Raw genomic sequence first — 17112 nt, 5'->3', positions numbered from 1 at the left:
TGGAGCCACTCCCTTGAACCTGTAGGGCACCCTGCTGGAACACCTTTGACATTAGTCATACCAAGGGCTTGGATACCAGGGTTCAGAAAGAGGGTTGCATAATACCTCTGTTCCCTTTACCAAGGCTCAGGTACCATTCTTTTAGTCTTCTACTTTTGGATGGATCTGATTTCCAATCCCCTTGGATCCAAAGATCTTACCTGGGATTGTAGCATTATCTTTTTTTCTTCTTCTTTAAAAATATGGAGAGCTTCTCCAACCATAACCATCACCTCTAAGACACTGGTGAAAAAACTTTAGGTACTTCCTGTATGGAAGGGGTTATATAGAGGGGGCCTTCCTGTCTTTTTGGTTGCCAGTGTCTATTCACCTATAGGTGGCGTATAACCCAGATAGTAATTATTTTGGCTGCTCTGTGTCCTGTGATGGACGATAAAGAAATATCACTCCTGGAGATCTATACATGTTGTTATACTTACTCTCTCTATTTGAGGATAGGCTTCAAAAACAGCAGTTCCTGATAATGGCAGTAAGTTCTAGTTGCTCTCTCGCTTGAACTACTTTTGCTTGTGTTCTGCTTTTTTAATTCTCTCCGAAAATTGTCACGCATTGTTTTCCATCTGGAAAAAATTATATTTTATTTGTTATTTTACAGATATCTTGCCACAGGGAACAGCTACATGTCTCTACATTATGAATTTAGAACCCAAATATCGACCATTAGTGACATTGTGAAGCAAACTTGTGATGCTATCTGGAAGGATTTAAAGAAAACTTTCATGCCAATTCTAACAAAACAAAAAAACAGAAGTTACCCAGCTATCCCGGAGAAAAAACAACTTTCTGAACTGCCTAGGAGCAATTGATGGCAAACATAGGCTAATTAAACCCTATTACAGTGGAAGCCATTATTTTAACTATAAAAAAATGTTTTCGATTGTGCTGATGAATGTAGTAGATGCAGACTATAAATTAATTTTTGTTGACATAGGAGCACTTGGAAGCTGTGCAGACTCTACTGTCTTCCAGTATTTAAAATTTGGAAAGCGTCTAGCTCAAAGTCAACTATTTGCCTGATAATATACCATTATCTTGTACAGAAAGTCCTGATATGGCTTTTGTTTTTGTTACTGATGAGGCTTTTGCTATAGGTGAACATCTTATGAAGCCTTAGGCCCCTTTCACACTGTCCGCTCTGTCGGCGGACTCTGTTTTTCTCAGCGGGGGGATCGATCTGCTGATCCCCCCGCTGAGCAGGCGGATGGCAGCTCCATCTCCGCTTTGTGTGTGGTGAAGGAAATGGCAGATCCCCGCTGTCCTCTATGGGGGAATCACCTGTCCGTTCTCATCCAATCTGATCCGCTGAACGGATGGAAAATAGGGTTTCCATTCGTCTGGATTTGATGGACAGGATCGGATCAGATGGCAGCGGGTGTCAACGGAGATGTCTCCGCTGACATCCGCTGCCCCATAGGGATGCATGGGGCATCCGGTCAGATCCACCTGAAAAAATGACAGGCGGATCTGAATGGTCCGCATGTGTGAAAGTAGCCATACTCCCAGTGGAATCTCGACCATCGAAAGAGAATATTCAATTATCGTCTCTGTCGGCAATGCAGACTATTCTGCATTGGCATGTTCATTTGGCATTCTTGCCAACAAATGGCAAATTTTCCACAAACCTATTCATTTAAAGGTGGAAAATGCATGCCAAGTTGTCAAGGCAACATGTGTGCTTCATAATTTGGTAAGGGAAAAAGATGGAGTTAATTTTGAGGCCACATTAGCACACAATTTGGAACCAGTTAATTTGCCTCATTTCCATGGTCCAAGAGTGGGTTTCCCAATTAGGGATCAGTTGACTAACTATTTTTTTTAGCCCTGCTGGTGAACTGAGTTGGCAAGGAGACATGATTTAATCAATACATCTCCGACGTAACCAAGCAATAAAAAGTTTATTTGACTATTTTTTGTTTAGTTGGTGTATGCTTGTACATACTGTTCCACCATTGCTTGTATTTTCTATGTTTTGGTTTAACAATTCTATGTGGTTAAATTTCAAATAAAGTTGAAATGTGTATAGTTTTGAATGTTAGCAGACTTGTAATAAAAAAAAACATTTTGAGATATGATTTACGTCTGTCTTTTATTAAAGTGAGTTTAACAATAATAATTACAATGATAAAACTAATCCCAATCCCCTAATTTCAATACTCTAATCCCAATCCCCTAATCCCAATACCCTTGTCCAAATCCCCTAATCCCAATCACCTAATCCCAATCCCCTAATCTCAATACAATAATCTCAATAATCTAGTCCCAATCCCCTAATCCCAATACTCTAGTCCCAGTCCCCTAATCCCAATACCCTAATCACAATCCCTTAATCTCAACACTTTAATCACAATCCCCTAATTTCAATACTCTAGTGCCAATCCCCTAATCACACTACTCTAGTCCCAATCCCCTAATCAAAAATACCCTAATCCCAATCCCCTAATATCAATACTCTAGTCCCAATCCCCCAACCTCAATACCCTAGTCTCAATACCCTAATCTCAATACACAAGTCCCTAATCCCAATCCAATAATCTCAATAGTCTAGTCTAGTCCCCCAATCCCAATACTCTAGTCCCAGTCCCCTAATCCCAATACCCTAATCACAAACCCTTAGTCTCAATACGGTAATCCCAATCCCCCTAATCTCAATACTTTAGTCCGAATCCCCTAATCTCAATACTCTAGTCCCAGTCCACTAATCTCAATCCCCTAATCCCAATCCCCTGTTCTCAATACTCTAGTCCCAATTACCTAATCCCAATACTCTAGTCCCAATCACCTAATCCCAATACTCTAGTCCCAATCACCTAATCCCAATACTGTAGTCCCAATCACCTAACCCCAATACTCTAGTCCCAATCCCCTAATCCCAATACTCTAGTCCCAATGCCCTAATCTCACATTCTCAAAACTCTAGTCCCAATCCCCTAATCTCAATACTCAAATCCCAACCCCCTAATCTCATTCCCCCAATCCCAATACTATAGTCCCAATGCCCTAATCCCAATCCCCCAATCCCAATGTCCTAATCCCAACCCCCCCCAATCCCAATACTCTAGTCCCATTAACCTAATCCCAATACTTTAGTCCCAATCCCCTAATCTCAATACTCTAGTCACAGTACACTAATCCCAATCCCCTAATCCCAATACTCTAGTCCCAGTCTCCTAATCATAACCCCCTATTCTCAAAACTCTAGTCCCAATCCCCTAATCTCAATACTCTAGTCCCAATCCCCTAATCTCAATACTCTAGTCCCAATCACCTAATCTCAATACTCTAATCCCAATCCCCTAATCTCAATACACTAGTCCCAGTCCCCTAATCTCAATACTCTGATCCCAGTCCCCTAATCTCAATACTCTAGTCAAAATGTCCTAACCCCAATCCCCTAATCTCAATACCCTAATACTCTAGTCCCAATGCCCTAATCCCAAAACCCTATCCTATAACTATGCTAATCCTAATCCCAATCCCTGAACCCTTGCACTTACTTTTTCCCTCTATTTGACGTTGGTGAAGCTGATTCCAATCTGGGATGTGCTGGATAGCTATTTCCTCCCATGCTTTTGTTTTCTTGGCCCTGTTTGCATATTTGGCATCATTGAGATCCCACCGCTCAGGATGGATATGTAGGGAATGAATAAATGATTTTGGTTTAAAGCAAGAGGTTCTCGGATGTCTTTCTCCCTCTGCTCTGGCCTCTCTCTCGCCCTCATTTTTGGTTATGTCTCCCTCCATTCTGTGCTGTCTTTCACCCTCCATGCTTTCTTCTCTTCTTCTTCCTCTCAACAGGATTTCCTGATATTCCAGCATGCAACACTACACTCCAGACATGTGACTATCTATAGACCTTCTCACAGCTGCGGGGCGCTTTCCATTTTTTTAAGTGGAGAGAGGTGTATTTGGATTTTGGAGCACTTTTTTTAGATCTCCAAACATGCTCCAAAGATGCTGTTTGCAGGATTTTTTTCACTGCCTTGCCAGTGTACCACCCCAGTGTGAAAGCGTTTATAGATTTTAATGGGAAGTAGTTTTTGTGAGCTTTTCAGGTGCTTTTTTTTTTAGCACCAAAGCGCTTAAAAAACGCCTCAGTGTGAAAGGGCTGTTATGTGTACAGGCCAGGAAGTGCAGGGAAATCTCCTGAATGGCAAACAAAACTAGCGGGTTGGTACTGTAACTATTTCCTACTCTATCCATAATGTTTTGACTTTAGATACAGTACACTTCTAGTGGTACATTGTTCACTGTAATGTACAGATAATGTAAATTAAATCAATTTCTTATCTTTTTTTAACTGATTTAACCACTTTACCACTGAGTACCGTAGTACTACTGCGGCAAAGTGGCTCGTTATCGTCTGACGACGTAGACCTACGTCGTCAGACACTCCCCTTGTGGGCGGCGCTCGCGCCGCCGGAGGCTCGCTCCCGCTGTTTTCAGTCACAGCGGGAGTCGGGCCAGGGGAGGAGCAGCGGCAATCGCCTCTGCTCTTCCCCGATCATCGGGGATGTAGTGCGGAGATCCGCCTGCTTGTGTAAACACAAGCGGGTGGATCTCCCAAGTGACAGGCAGGGATCCTGTCCTTGACCCTGGATCTGTCCTTGTGTCACACAGTCACCCCCCCCCCCCCCCACACGTCAGTAAGCATCAGGCATACATTAACCCCTCCCTCTCCAATAAAATTAACCCCTTCCCTGCCAGTGTCATTTTTACAGTAACAGTGCATATATATAGCACTGATTACTGCAGTAATGTCACTGGTACCCCCAAAAGTGTCAAAAATGTCAGTCAAGGGTCCGATCTGTCCGCCGCAATGTCGCAGTCCCGCAAAAAAAATTGCAGATCGCCACCATTACGCGTTAAAAAAAAAAACACCAAAAATGACAGAAATCTTTCCCTTTGTTAGTAAACGCAATAACTTTTGCGCAAACTAATCAAAATACACTTATTGTGAATTTTTTTACCAAACATAGGTAGCAGAAAACAAATTGGCCAAAAATTTAAAAAAATTTTGATTTTTACATTTTTTTGGGGGGAATTTCATATAAAAAAATGTGAAAAATATTGTTTTTTTTTAATTTAAATTTACGCTTTTTTTTGTTTATAGCGCAAAAAGTAAAAATCGCACAGGTGATCAAATACCACCAAAAGAAAGCTCTGTTTGTGGGAAAAAAAGGACGTAAATTTCGTTTGGGTATGGCGTCGCACGACCGCGCAATTGTTAGTTAAAGTGGCCCAGACGTAAGACAGCAAAATGCTCTAGTGGTAAAGTGGTTAAAGTGATTGAAGTCTCATTTTTTTTTTTCAAATAACAAACATATTATACTTACCTCCTCTGTGCAGCTGGTTTTGCACAGGGCAGCCTGGATCCTCCTCTTCTCGGGTCCCTCGTTGCTGCTCTTGACCCTTCTCTCCTATTGAATGCCCCTACAGCACGCAGCTTGCTATGGGGGCACCTGAGCCGAGCTGCAGCTCCGTGTCCATTCAGACATGGAGCTGCTGTTTGGCCGCATCCCCTCTCTCTCCTGATTGGCTAACTAACTTTGATTGACAGCTGCGGGAGCCAATGGCGTCACTGCTGTGTCTCAGCCAATCAGGAGGGAGAGTCCCGGATGGCGGAGGGACTCGTGGACATCGCTGGACAGAGATGGGGCTCAGGTAAGCATTAGGGGGGCTGCTACACACAGAAGGCTTTTTTATCATAATGCATAGAATGCATTAAGATAAAAAAACCTTCTGCCTTTACAACCCCTTTAAGTGTATCTAAAGCCCAATTTCGTTTTAGGTTTAGAGGGGGAAAGGTTAGAACCACTGTCAGATTTTGTTTACTGTTGTCTGTTTTTTCTGCTCCTCTGGGGAGTTTCACACAATACAATTATTCAGTACAATGTGTATGGTATACAGTGGGGCTGGTGCTCAAAATTTTTGGGGGGGCGCAAAAAGAAAAATGTAATAGGTATTGCTTCGCGCCAAAAAACGCAGTAAAAAATTGCGTGACTTTGAAGTCATGGTACAGGCATGGCACAGGTGATGGTATAGGCATGGCATAGGTGATGGTACAGGCATGGCACAGGTGATGGTACAGGAGATGGTATAGGCATGGCACAGATATAGTATAGGCATGGCACAGATATGGTATAGGCATGGCACAGATATGGTATAGGCATGTCACAGGTCATGGTACAGGAGATGGTATATGCCCCCTTTCAATGCAGAGACCAGCGTACATGCCCCCTTTCAATGCAGTGACCAGCGTACATGCCCCCTTTCAATGCAGAGACCAGCGTACATGCCCCCTTTCAATGCAGAGACCAGCGTACATGCCCCCTTTCAATGCAGAGACCAGCGTGCGTGCCCCCTTTAATGCAGAGATCAGCGTGCGTGCCCCCTTCAATGCAATGAACACTGTGCTGTGCCCCCTTCAATGCAATGAACACTGTGCTGTGCCCCCTTCAATGCAATAAACACTGTGCTGTGCCCCCTTCAATGCAATAAACACTGTGCTGTGCCCCCTTCAATGCAATAAACACTGTGCTGTGCCCCCTTCAATGCAATGAACACTGTGCTGTGCCCCCACAATGCAGAGTTCAGCGTGCATGCCCCCTTCAATGCAACTGTGCTGTGCCCCCTTCAATGCAACGAACAATGTGCTGTGCCCCCTTCAATGCAATAAACACTGTGCTGTGACCCCTTCAATGCAATAAACACTGTGCTGTGCCCCCTTCAATGCAATGAACACTGTGCTGTGCCCCCACAATGCAGAGTTCAGCATGCGTGCCCCCTTCAATGCAACTGTGCTGTGCCCCCTTCAATGCAATGAACACTGTTCCGTGCCCCCATCAATGCAGAGTTCAGCGTGCGAGCCCCTTTCAATGCAGAGCGCCACAGCATTGTCCCCAATCACTGCAGAGCACCACAGCATTGTCCCCAATCACTGCAGAGCGCCACAGCATTGTCCTCAATGATTGCAGAGTGCCACAGCATTGCACTCCAATGATTGCAGAGTGCCACAGCATTGTACCCCAATGATTGCAGAGTGCCACAGCATTGTACCCCAATGATTGCAGAGTGCCCACAGCATTGTACCCCAATGATTGCAGAGTGCCCACAGCATTGTACCCCAATGATTGCAGAGTGCCACAGCATTGTACCTCAATAATTGCAGAGTGCCCATAGCATTGTACCCCAATGATTGCAGAGTGCCCATAGCATTGTACCCCAATGATTGCAGAGTGCCCACAGCATTGTACCCCAATGATTGCAGAGTGCCACAGCATTGTACCCCAATGATTGCAGAGTGCCCACAGCATTGTACCCCAATGATTGCAGAGTGCCAAAGCATTGTACCCCAATGATTGCAGAGTGCCACAGCAGTGTACCCCAATGATTGCAGAGTGCCCACAGCATTGTACCCCAATGATTGCAGAGTGCCCACAGCATTGTACCCCTGATTGCAGAGTGCCCACAGCATTGTACCCCAATGATTGCAGAGTGCCCACAGCATTGTCCGACAATCAATGCAGAGACCAGCGTGCATGCTCCCTTCAATTTAATGCACTTACCTGGCGGCGGCTCGGCTCCCGGCTTCTCCCCTCCTCGATACTTCGTCCTCTTCTGCGGCGGCGGGAAAGTGAGCGGCTTCTCCCTCGTCTCGGCCTCTCCTCTTCTCTGCGGCGGGAACCGGCGGGAAGGTGAGTGGCGATGACGGTGAGTGACTGATGCACGCATCGGCACCGCCCCCATTGTGACGTCAGCAGGATGTCCTGGATGATGATTGGTCCAGGCTGGAGACTGGACCAATCACAGCCAGGATATCACGAAAGTGGGGGTGTCCTAGCGCTGTGCCCTGCGCCCAGGTTACGCCCCCAGAAGGCAGCCAATCGGCACCTTTCTGGGTCGTAAACCCCACCCCCCCCCCCCCACAGCCTCCACATAGGCCGGCGAACGCAATTTTTTTTTAATAAAAACTTTATTGTTCTTTTTGTAAATTTTTTTTTCTTTTTTTAGGGGGGGCGGCGCCCTGGCGCCCCCTATGCACAGGCCGCCACTGATGGTATATCAAATTATGCAAAAATGGTATATCATAAAATCATATGGTTGGATCAGTAGAAGAAAATTTACTTCTACAAGTTGTTGTACATTTTTTTAACTTTATTAGTGTTTAACATAAGAAATGGTACAGCATTACAATGTAATGTACAGATGTTCCGCCAAGTAGGAGTTCGACAGGTTTACATTTATCATTGACAGTTCAGGATTCTTGTCCGGAGACTGGTCTCATACCTGTATGAATCTATTTTCAAGTGTTCAAATCAGATGAGGGGTGGGGGGGGTGGTTAAGGGGATTGGAGGGAGGGTGGAGGAATAGGCAGGGGGAAGAGAGGGGGGGAGAGGGGGAAGAGGTGGGATCCCCATATTCCCACGTGGAGGGTTTAAAGCGGAGTTCTGGCCTCAAATACCTTTTTTAACTAAAAATACCCCTATAATACGAATCCATCGCCCTTTACAGAACCGCTATTCTCATACTTACAAGGTGTACAGTATTGGATTTTAGCCAAAATCTTACTTTTAAAAATGCTGTCTGGGTGCGTCCATCTTGGATGTGGGCATCTTAAGCCGCAGTGTAATCTGCTGTGTCCTTCTTCCTGATTCCAGGGAGTGTTCTGGGAGTTTTTCCTGATTCCAGCCTCCTGGGAGTGATGACAAACAGCTCCCAGTATGCAATGCAAAGGAAGAAGTGATGTCGGCGGCCGCGGCCACAGAGAGGGGAGAAGGAGGAAGTACAATTAAAAATACACTGAAAATAAGGGAAGGACCCCCGAAAAAAAAATTGAAAAAGCCCAATTGTTGATCAGCATAGCGAGCACTCCAGGAATCACTAAAGTTGCAAAATAGGCCGGAACTCCGCTTTAAGAACCATCAAATTCAGTAAGAGCATAAGTAAGCAGCTAGTTCATAACTATTTAGATCAACCATATACTTTACACTTCGGGTGTTGTAGCAATGCATCCCAGTGTGAGTGGAATTTATCTGTCTGCATATTCTTTCTGGCAAATATTTTTTCCATTTCACATTGGTGATTAAGGTCAGCAATTGTGCTAGTAATGGAGGGGGTGTTTGAAGATTTCCATAATCTGGTAATGTTGGTTTTAGCCGCTAGTAGGAGATGAACCACAACAGTTCTGGAGCTAGGGGAAATTTTTCCAGGCCAATGTGTAGGAGGGCCAGGGACGGGGTTGGCGGCAGGGCCACTGATAGGGCAGTACAACCAGTCCTGTTGTACCGGGCCCGGTCCTATCAGCAACACTGTGAGGCCCAGGCACCATTACAGTTTATTGCTGCATTAAATAAAAAAAATAAAAAAATTGGGCTTGCAAAACTTCTACCCTGCTCCTACTTGTTTATGGAGCGGGGTTATACCATTTTCCTGGGCCCCATCAGGTAAACAGAGGGGCCCAAGTGTGCACAGACAAGGGACTTTTTCTTCATTTTCGGGGCGCATGTACACCATGCCGCCCTGCTACTCAATTAGTACCGGCCGGAGCATATGAAGAAGATCGTGGCTGCGCTGGACACAGTGAGTGAATATTAGAGCATAGAATCCTCACTATGTCCTATTGTGTATCTCCCAACACAGCAGGTTATCATTAGCATTACGGCCAGCACAGTAAGCTGGTGCTCTATCATGGCTCCATGTCACATGGGTGCTGAGGGTGCTGGCTTTGTTATGGCTTTGTTATGGCTGTGCTGGGTTACACTCTGTAACACTCAGTACAGCCGTAAGTTAACACAGTCAGCAAGCAGCCATGTGACATAGAGACATGATAGAGCACAAGCTTACTGTGCTGCCTGTGATGATTTTTGTAATGCTAATGATCATAAGACAGTGAGATGCTTCTTTACACTTCAGTTGGGGGAGCAGTAAACTTGCAGTGGAGCTGCATTTTTACCACCCCCAAACCACTTCCTGTCCAGCAACGTATCTGTACGTCACTAGATTGAAAAGGTGATATTTGGGTTATCACTGCAGCAATGATGCAGAGATAATTTTTTAGCCCCAGCAATTCTGTACAGAGTAAATTAATTCTAGTGACTAAGAAGCCCCTGGATTACTTTTACAGGCAGCGGAACGGGGTCCCACCCCTGCCTTCAAGATGTGACTAGTAGCATTCGGTTCCTGGGACACAGTGAGAGGGATGGATGTCTTTCTGCCCACTGTGCGATGTCAGAAACCCGAAGCGACAAGGATTTCGCTTCCGGTTTCGGTCTGACGTAAACAAGCCATTTCCGGCTTGAACAAGCATCTGATCAAACCCATCTCGGTTTATTCGGATGCTTTGGAGGCCAGAGGACAGATACAGGGTCTAAAAGACCCAACATCTCTCAAAAAAGAGGACCTGTTATGGCCCATGCTATCACAATTTTTATTTCTTGTAAAAGCAAAAAAAGAAAGAAAAAAAATTAAAGATACGGAGTGAATTTTTTACATTTTTAATAAAATACAATTTAAAAGAAATTTATACTGCCCCTGCTCTTTGGTGCTTGTGCGCAATTGCACACATTGTCCCCGCACGCATGTGTAAACAGCAACAAACCTGCATTTTGTTTCCAGACGGGGTCAAGGGTGGGGACAGGGGTGGGGTCAAGGGCGTGATTGAAGTGGCCCTGTCAGGTAGGCTGTACGGGGCCCATGATTTCTTACAGCAGCCCTGGTTGGTGGGGTGGGGACTCGGGAGATGGTAGAAATCAATGAAAAAAAATTGTCTCCAGTAGGATGAAAGGGAGTTGCAGAACCATATAATATGTGCAATAGAGCCTATGCTCTCACATTGTCTCCAGCAGCAAGACGGGCTGCCAGGGAATATTTTAGATAATTGGTAGGGGGTAGGGATCATGTAATGGACGAGAAGGTATTTTGTAGGGATCGGAGGCTTCTTGCTAATGTGAGGAGAAGGTTGTCTGTAGGGTGTCTGTTTTTTGGGAATGAGGGTTCCATTTGTGACCAAATTTTTTTCGGTAATAGGGTGCCACCAGTAATGGAGTTGGTCCAAGATGGTAGCGTGGTAGTAGCTGTGTATATGGGGTAGCCCAGCTCCCCCTTTTTTATGGTGTCTAGTTAGTTTATAGTTAGTGCGTCTTGGTGGGCCTTTTTCCCATATAAATCTTGAGAAGTGTCTTTGGACGGACAAGAGAAAGGGTTGTGGAAGGGGTATAATTATTGTGCGGAACAAGTAGAAGATTTTTGGGAGTATGATCATTTTGAGAACTGCAATTCTGCCCAATCTGGAGAGTCCAGTGGAGTGAAGTGATTTCAAGAGAAGGGGAAGTTTTTGGAGGAAGGATTGGAAGTTAAGTGTAAAAATTTGTTTTTTAGTGGGTGCCAATTGTATGCTTAGGTATGGGATGGAGTCAGTCATCCATTTGTATAGGATGGAACGTTTAAGTTTATATTCTAGGATTGGAGGAAGACAAAGGGGCAGTATGACCGATTTGGTAATGTTGAGCTTGTAGTAGGACACTTTGCTAAATTGATCTATAATGTTACGTATCTCTTGTAAAGATTGGAGAGGATTGGTCATCATTAAGATCACGTCATCTGCAAATAAGCTTATCTTAAGTTCTGTTTTGTTGCAGAGGATCCCTGTGATATTTGGTCCGATTCTAATTTTTGTTGCAAGGGGTTCCTTCAGCAAAACAAATATAAGCAGTTAAAGGGGGCATCCTTGGCGTGTGCCTTTTAGATATGTTGAATGGCGAGGACAGGGTTCCTCCAGACAGAACTCTGGCTGTGGGGTTGGAGTACAGGGAGATAATCACTGATTGCAGCTACCCGGTGATACTGAATCTGGCCAGGACTGATTTTAGAAAACCCTAGTGTATCCTATTGAACGCCTTCTCTGCATCCAGTGATAGGAGCAGAGAAGGCGTTTTTGTTCTTGTGGCATGCTGGGTAAGGTTTAGCATCCTTCTTGTGGCATCAGGAGCCTGTTGACCTGGGATAAACCCAACTTGGTCAGGGTGTATTAGGTAGGGGAGGATAGGTAGTAGTCTTTTTTAGTAGGATTTTAATGGCTGTGTTTAGAAGTGATATAGGTCTGTAGTTTGCGGTTGAGGAGGGATCCTTGTCAGGTTTAGGGATTGTCACAATAATAGATCTTAGCATATCTATAGGCAGGGAGCCAGAGGATCCTGCAGTCATTAGTCTGGGAGAAATGATGTCTTTAAGGTGTTCGTTTGAAAATCCATCCTCTCCCAAAGATTTGTGAAGGGGTAGCTTGTTTATGGTAGTTTTGATTTCCTCAGCGGAAAAAGGTTGGGACAAAGACTCTACTTGTGAGGGCATAAGATTGGGTATGGATTGTAGAAATTCACTGATATATTTTTCCAATGGTTGTGGGGTCGAGGGGTCGTGTTTTAGGGTTGTATAGTGATGAGTAGTATGTACCAAAGGCGTTCGCAATGTCCTGAGGGTCAGTTAGTAGTCGTTGCGAGGATGAGGGAGTGGATTTTTGTTTTTAAGCGTTGTGCTTTAACTCTACAGGCCAGTAGTGTACCTGCTCTATTACCTAGTGCGTAGTAGTTGGCTTTAGTATATTGGATGTTTTTTTTCAATCTTGTATAGAAGGAGTGACCTGAGTCTTTGTCTCAATTCTTGGATTTCTCCGGAGAGTTTGAGAGAGGGAAGGGTTTTGTTTTGTTTTTCTAGATCGTCAATTTGGAGCATGATGTTATCAATCTGCCTGTTCCTCTGACTTCTCAGTCGTCTAGTTAATTTGATAAAGATCCCACGTATGAAGGCTTTATACATTGCCCACAATGTACATTGGTCGGTGTGCGGTAGATCATTTAGAGCAAAAAAGGAGTGGTGTTCCCGGATTATCTCTTTTGAAAGTTCTTTGTTCTCCAGTAGATGGGGGTTGAGTCTCCATAGTTGTAGTGGCCCTTGTCTGTTCTATTCTAGGAGAATTGTAAATGGGGCATGATCAGACCATGAGATAGTTCCGATGTCTGCGCTTTTAACTTTGTGTAGTGTTCTTCTGTCAACAACAAACATAGGTGAGTATGATAATTGGGATGGGGAGAAGTATGTGAAGTCTTTTTCTATTCCATGTTGGCACCTCCATACATCAAAGAGGTCAGCTGTGCGGAGCAGAAGATTTAACGCGGCCCTTGGTTGTCACGTGTGGGGGGAAGAGTCCAATGTTGGGTCAGCTACTATGTTAAAGTCTCCTCCTAGGATAAGGCTGCCTTTTTTAAGTTTGGCGATTTTTTTAAGGAGATCTTTGTAAAACTGAATTTTTTTTGTATTTAAGCCATATATGTTGGCCGGGGTAGGTGGTTTGTCCTATCTTGCCGATCAGGATAAAGAATCGGCCTTGGCGGTTCGGGTATGAGTGGAGGTGTTGGAATTATAGGCTGTTTCTGATTGAAATAAGGACTCTGTTTTTGTTCTTGGGGTCTGAGGCCAGGAAGATCTGGTCATAACATTTTAGTTTCAGCGGTGGGGTTTTAGTTATAGCGAAGTGGGTCTCCCGTATAATGACAATGTCAGCCTGTTGTTTGGTGGCTTCTCTTTGCAAGGTTGATCTATTCTGTAGGCTGTTTAACCCTTTTGCATACAGTGAGAGGAGCTTAACTGACATTTTATAAGTTGTGCAGTTCTTTGGATTCGATCGTTAGAGGCTGAAGACGTCAACCTATGACGAAACTGGTTGGGCGGTACCAGACGTGACGTTGCCATGCCCCATTAGCCAGCTGTTTTTGCTTCTATGAGTGCGGGTTCACCGCTGCTTCTACCATTACCAGCGTTACTATATGGATATGCCTGACTGTTCTAATGTCACGTGAATGCACCTTTTTAAAAAACTAGATTGTAATTTTATAACAGTATCACGCTATGTGCCTTTGTTATCCTTTTTACCCATACGGTTCCCATGCACCTTCTCGTGAATGCATCTCTATCATGACCCTTTGAGGATTGACACCTGGTGTTTTTTGGTTAGCCCTGTGTTAAGCACTTCTGGCCTCTCCATTAGTTTGGGTGGCCACTGAGATCTGGTAAGCTGCTAATTGGTGTGCCTTTACCCAACGGGTGATCTCTTCCTGCTTTTTACTATACGAGGAGTCTGGATTACATCTGCTTGCTGGGACTTGTGGTTCCTTTCATTTAACACCACTTTTAGTGAATTCCTTCTTTGAAGATTGTTATATGGACACATTTTCTTCAAATATGTTCACTATTGTATGCACTTTTCACCACCATACACAATGTTTATGATTTTATAATTTATGTCATTATGCACTGATAGCGCCGCACGTTTTTTACATTTACAATGGGTACACCATGTTCGTCAGCCATGTTGACTGGGCCAGCTAGTGTCCATCTGAGGTCATTTGAGGCCAAGGTTTCCTGAGGTATGATACGCCATTCCCTTAAGAGTTTGAGACCTCCCTCTAAGGATCTGACAACGTAGGTTTTGTTTTGATACTTAATCAGCAATTTGAGAGGGAAACCTCATTTATATGTGATATGATGGTTTTGCAGTGCCTTTGTTATAGTCGCAAGTTGCCGCATGGTATTCATTGTTGTTTTTGACAGGTCTGCATAGAGCTTGATAGCAGAGAATGGTTCGGGGAGGTTTTGCGTGCGCTTCGTCGAGGCCATCACTTTTTCTTTAGTGGTAAAAAAAGTAAATACGTGCCAACACCTCCCTGGGTTTTGATTCAGGGAGGTGGGGAGGTTTGGGGAGTCTGTGTGCTCGATCTATTTCTAGGTCTCGGTCACAGTCTTTAATGAGAGCAAGTTACTGCGTTTCATCATAGATGTCCTCATCAGCGTTGAGGACGCCTATGACAAAAAGCGTACAGCGTAGTTGCATCACTTCCCGATTCTGAATTGCCGTGGAACGCATAGCGTTCCAGAACTACTACACACACCACTGCCGGCTGCCTGCATGATTTCTCCCCGCAGAGGGATATATTTTACATGCTGTAAATATACTAAAACAATGTGAGTACCTTTCTTTTATTTGCTTTAATAAAGTACCCTACGGTATTACACTATATGTCCCCCCTTGTTCATTCCATACATACCACCACCAGAGTATTAACTGGGAACAGGCTGAATATTGGAGCACAGCACTGTCCCTTTCCTCGCCCTCTGGCATAGAGAAGCACTGAAGTAGAGGACCATTAGGAGCATACATCTCCATGCTGTGGTATACAGCTTAAATATACCCTGCCTAACACCCCTGTGTGGGGTTGGGCACTCTGGTGAGTGCAATCTTGTTTACAACCACCCTGGGGACTCTCTTTTGTGCATGAAGATTTTGAAATTACCACTTGAAGACCAAGCACTTTCACATATGAACTTTATTTCTAGAATTTTCAAAAATCATTTCAATATGTTCTAATTTTTGCACTTATAATTTAGGAGAGTCTATTGTGCATACTTGTATTTGCACTCTTCTTTTCCCCTCTCCTTCTTTTGTTCTCGCTTTTCTCCTTGATTCACTGGAAATCATCATTTTTTTTCACCATTCACTTTGCACTATCTCCAGTGTACGTATTTATCGAGGGAACACTGTGGCACTTTATTAATAAAATAAAATTATTTATTCGCTAATTGCCACCTGATTTATTGCAATATTGCTATTACTTTTCATATATATAATTTTATAATTTTATTTGCTTAATATCATGGATTCATTTTACCTTTCACAGTCACCATCACTTTGCACTTATATCACAGAGGCACCTTATTTGATTGCACCACTACACCTAATCTAGATTTATGCATTCATATTGTGATTATTAACTATTTTATGTAACTTTTTTTACATACCAATTTTTATATACATTTTTTATAAATGTTTATCTTTGTGAACAGACCACATTTATATTTACATTTATATTTATTTACTATTTATTATCCGTGATAATTACTGGATTGCACCTACCTAACTCCCCCTTGGGCAGTGCCAATTCCCTACCCTTATACAACTATAGGTTCAGATTTAATTTAACCAGGCTCTTTAAACCCCTACCCACTGTTACTACAATTTAACCACACCCACAATTTGCAACAATTCCCTTCTCAACTTTTTTTGTTCAGTTTAGGTGTGATACTGTGGGTGTATCTGCAAATGGGGGTGTGAATTTGTGGGTGTGGTCAGTAGGGTGTCCTTGGATTTCATTTCAAAATCTGGTAACCTTACTTTAGCTGGAAAGATGTTGGGGGTAGCTTTTTCAAGGCATGTTCCCTGACCGGAGGCATGTGGGAGATCACTCCCATTTACCTTCACCACCTTATGACAGGACATATTGTAGTCCTGGTAAGTACTTCTTTCGTACATCTGCTGGGTTTTGAATTACTGGTGGTAACCCATGATGGGGAAGGGATACTAATTTCCTTTCTTCGCTTTTCCTTTCCCCTTTTCTCAGGATTCTTTTGCCTGAGTGGCCTCCTGCAGGAGCAATTAGGAATTTTTGCATGTTATTATTTGCCAGGCTTTACTTGTGTTCTATTATGTAAGTATAATTGTATGTATTATTTTGTTGGGTGTGGGTGCTTTTATACAATTATCTCTCAGCCTCCATGAAAGCAGTCATTTATGAGATTACAATGTAAATAGTTGTTATATCCTGGATGGCTTTGAAAAAACACATTAATGAATATTACAAAAATACTGGACACCTTGTAACCCTTTTACTGCTGGTCCCGGGGACGAGGATGTTATCTACGAAACATTTTAACTGCATTTTTATCTGTGAAGTGGGATTCTGTTATAATAACCGTACTATCTATATCTTGAGTGATCTCTTATGTAGTCTGAAACTATGTTTTCTGGCTTCCAAACATGCATTGTGCTCCTCTATGCCATTACCAAGCTTCAAATCAGTAAATGAAATATATTTTTTAAATTCCGGTTGTATTAATTTTATCCCGAGTGCTATAATAAAACAAAAAAAATCTCTCCATATTGCATTTTTAATACACTGCATCTCCCAAAACTATCACATACTGTACCTCATCTATGGGTTCCAAAA

The 17112-nt window shown here is 43.5% G+C and overlaps 1 protein-coding gene across 1 annotated transcript in view; it reads left to right on the top strand.

Moving 5' to 3' along the window:
* The window catches only part of TNFRSF14 (TNF receptor superfamily member 14), a gene marked incomplete at its 3' end in the record, with an annotated part of 86223 nt that overhangs the window by 22236 nt on the left and 46875 nt on the right, over positions 1-17112 (top strand). The gene's annotated exons all lie outside the window — the stretch shown is intronic.

Source organism: Pelophylax lessonae (genome assembly GCF_965119305.1).
Source record: "Pelophylax lessonae genome assembly, chromosome: 12".
In the NCBI taxonomy this organism is placed as follows: domain Eukaryota; kingdom Metazoa; phylum Chordata; class Amphibia; order Anura; family Ranidae; genus Pelophylax; species Pelophylax lessonae.
This window is presented reverse-complemented; position numbering and strand designations above follow the sequence as displayed.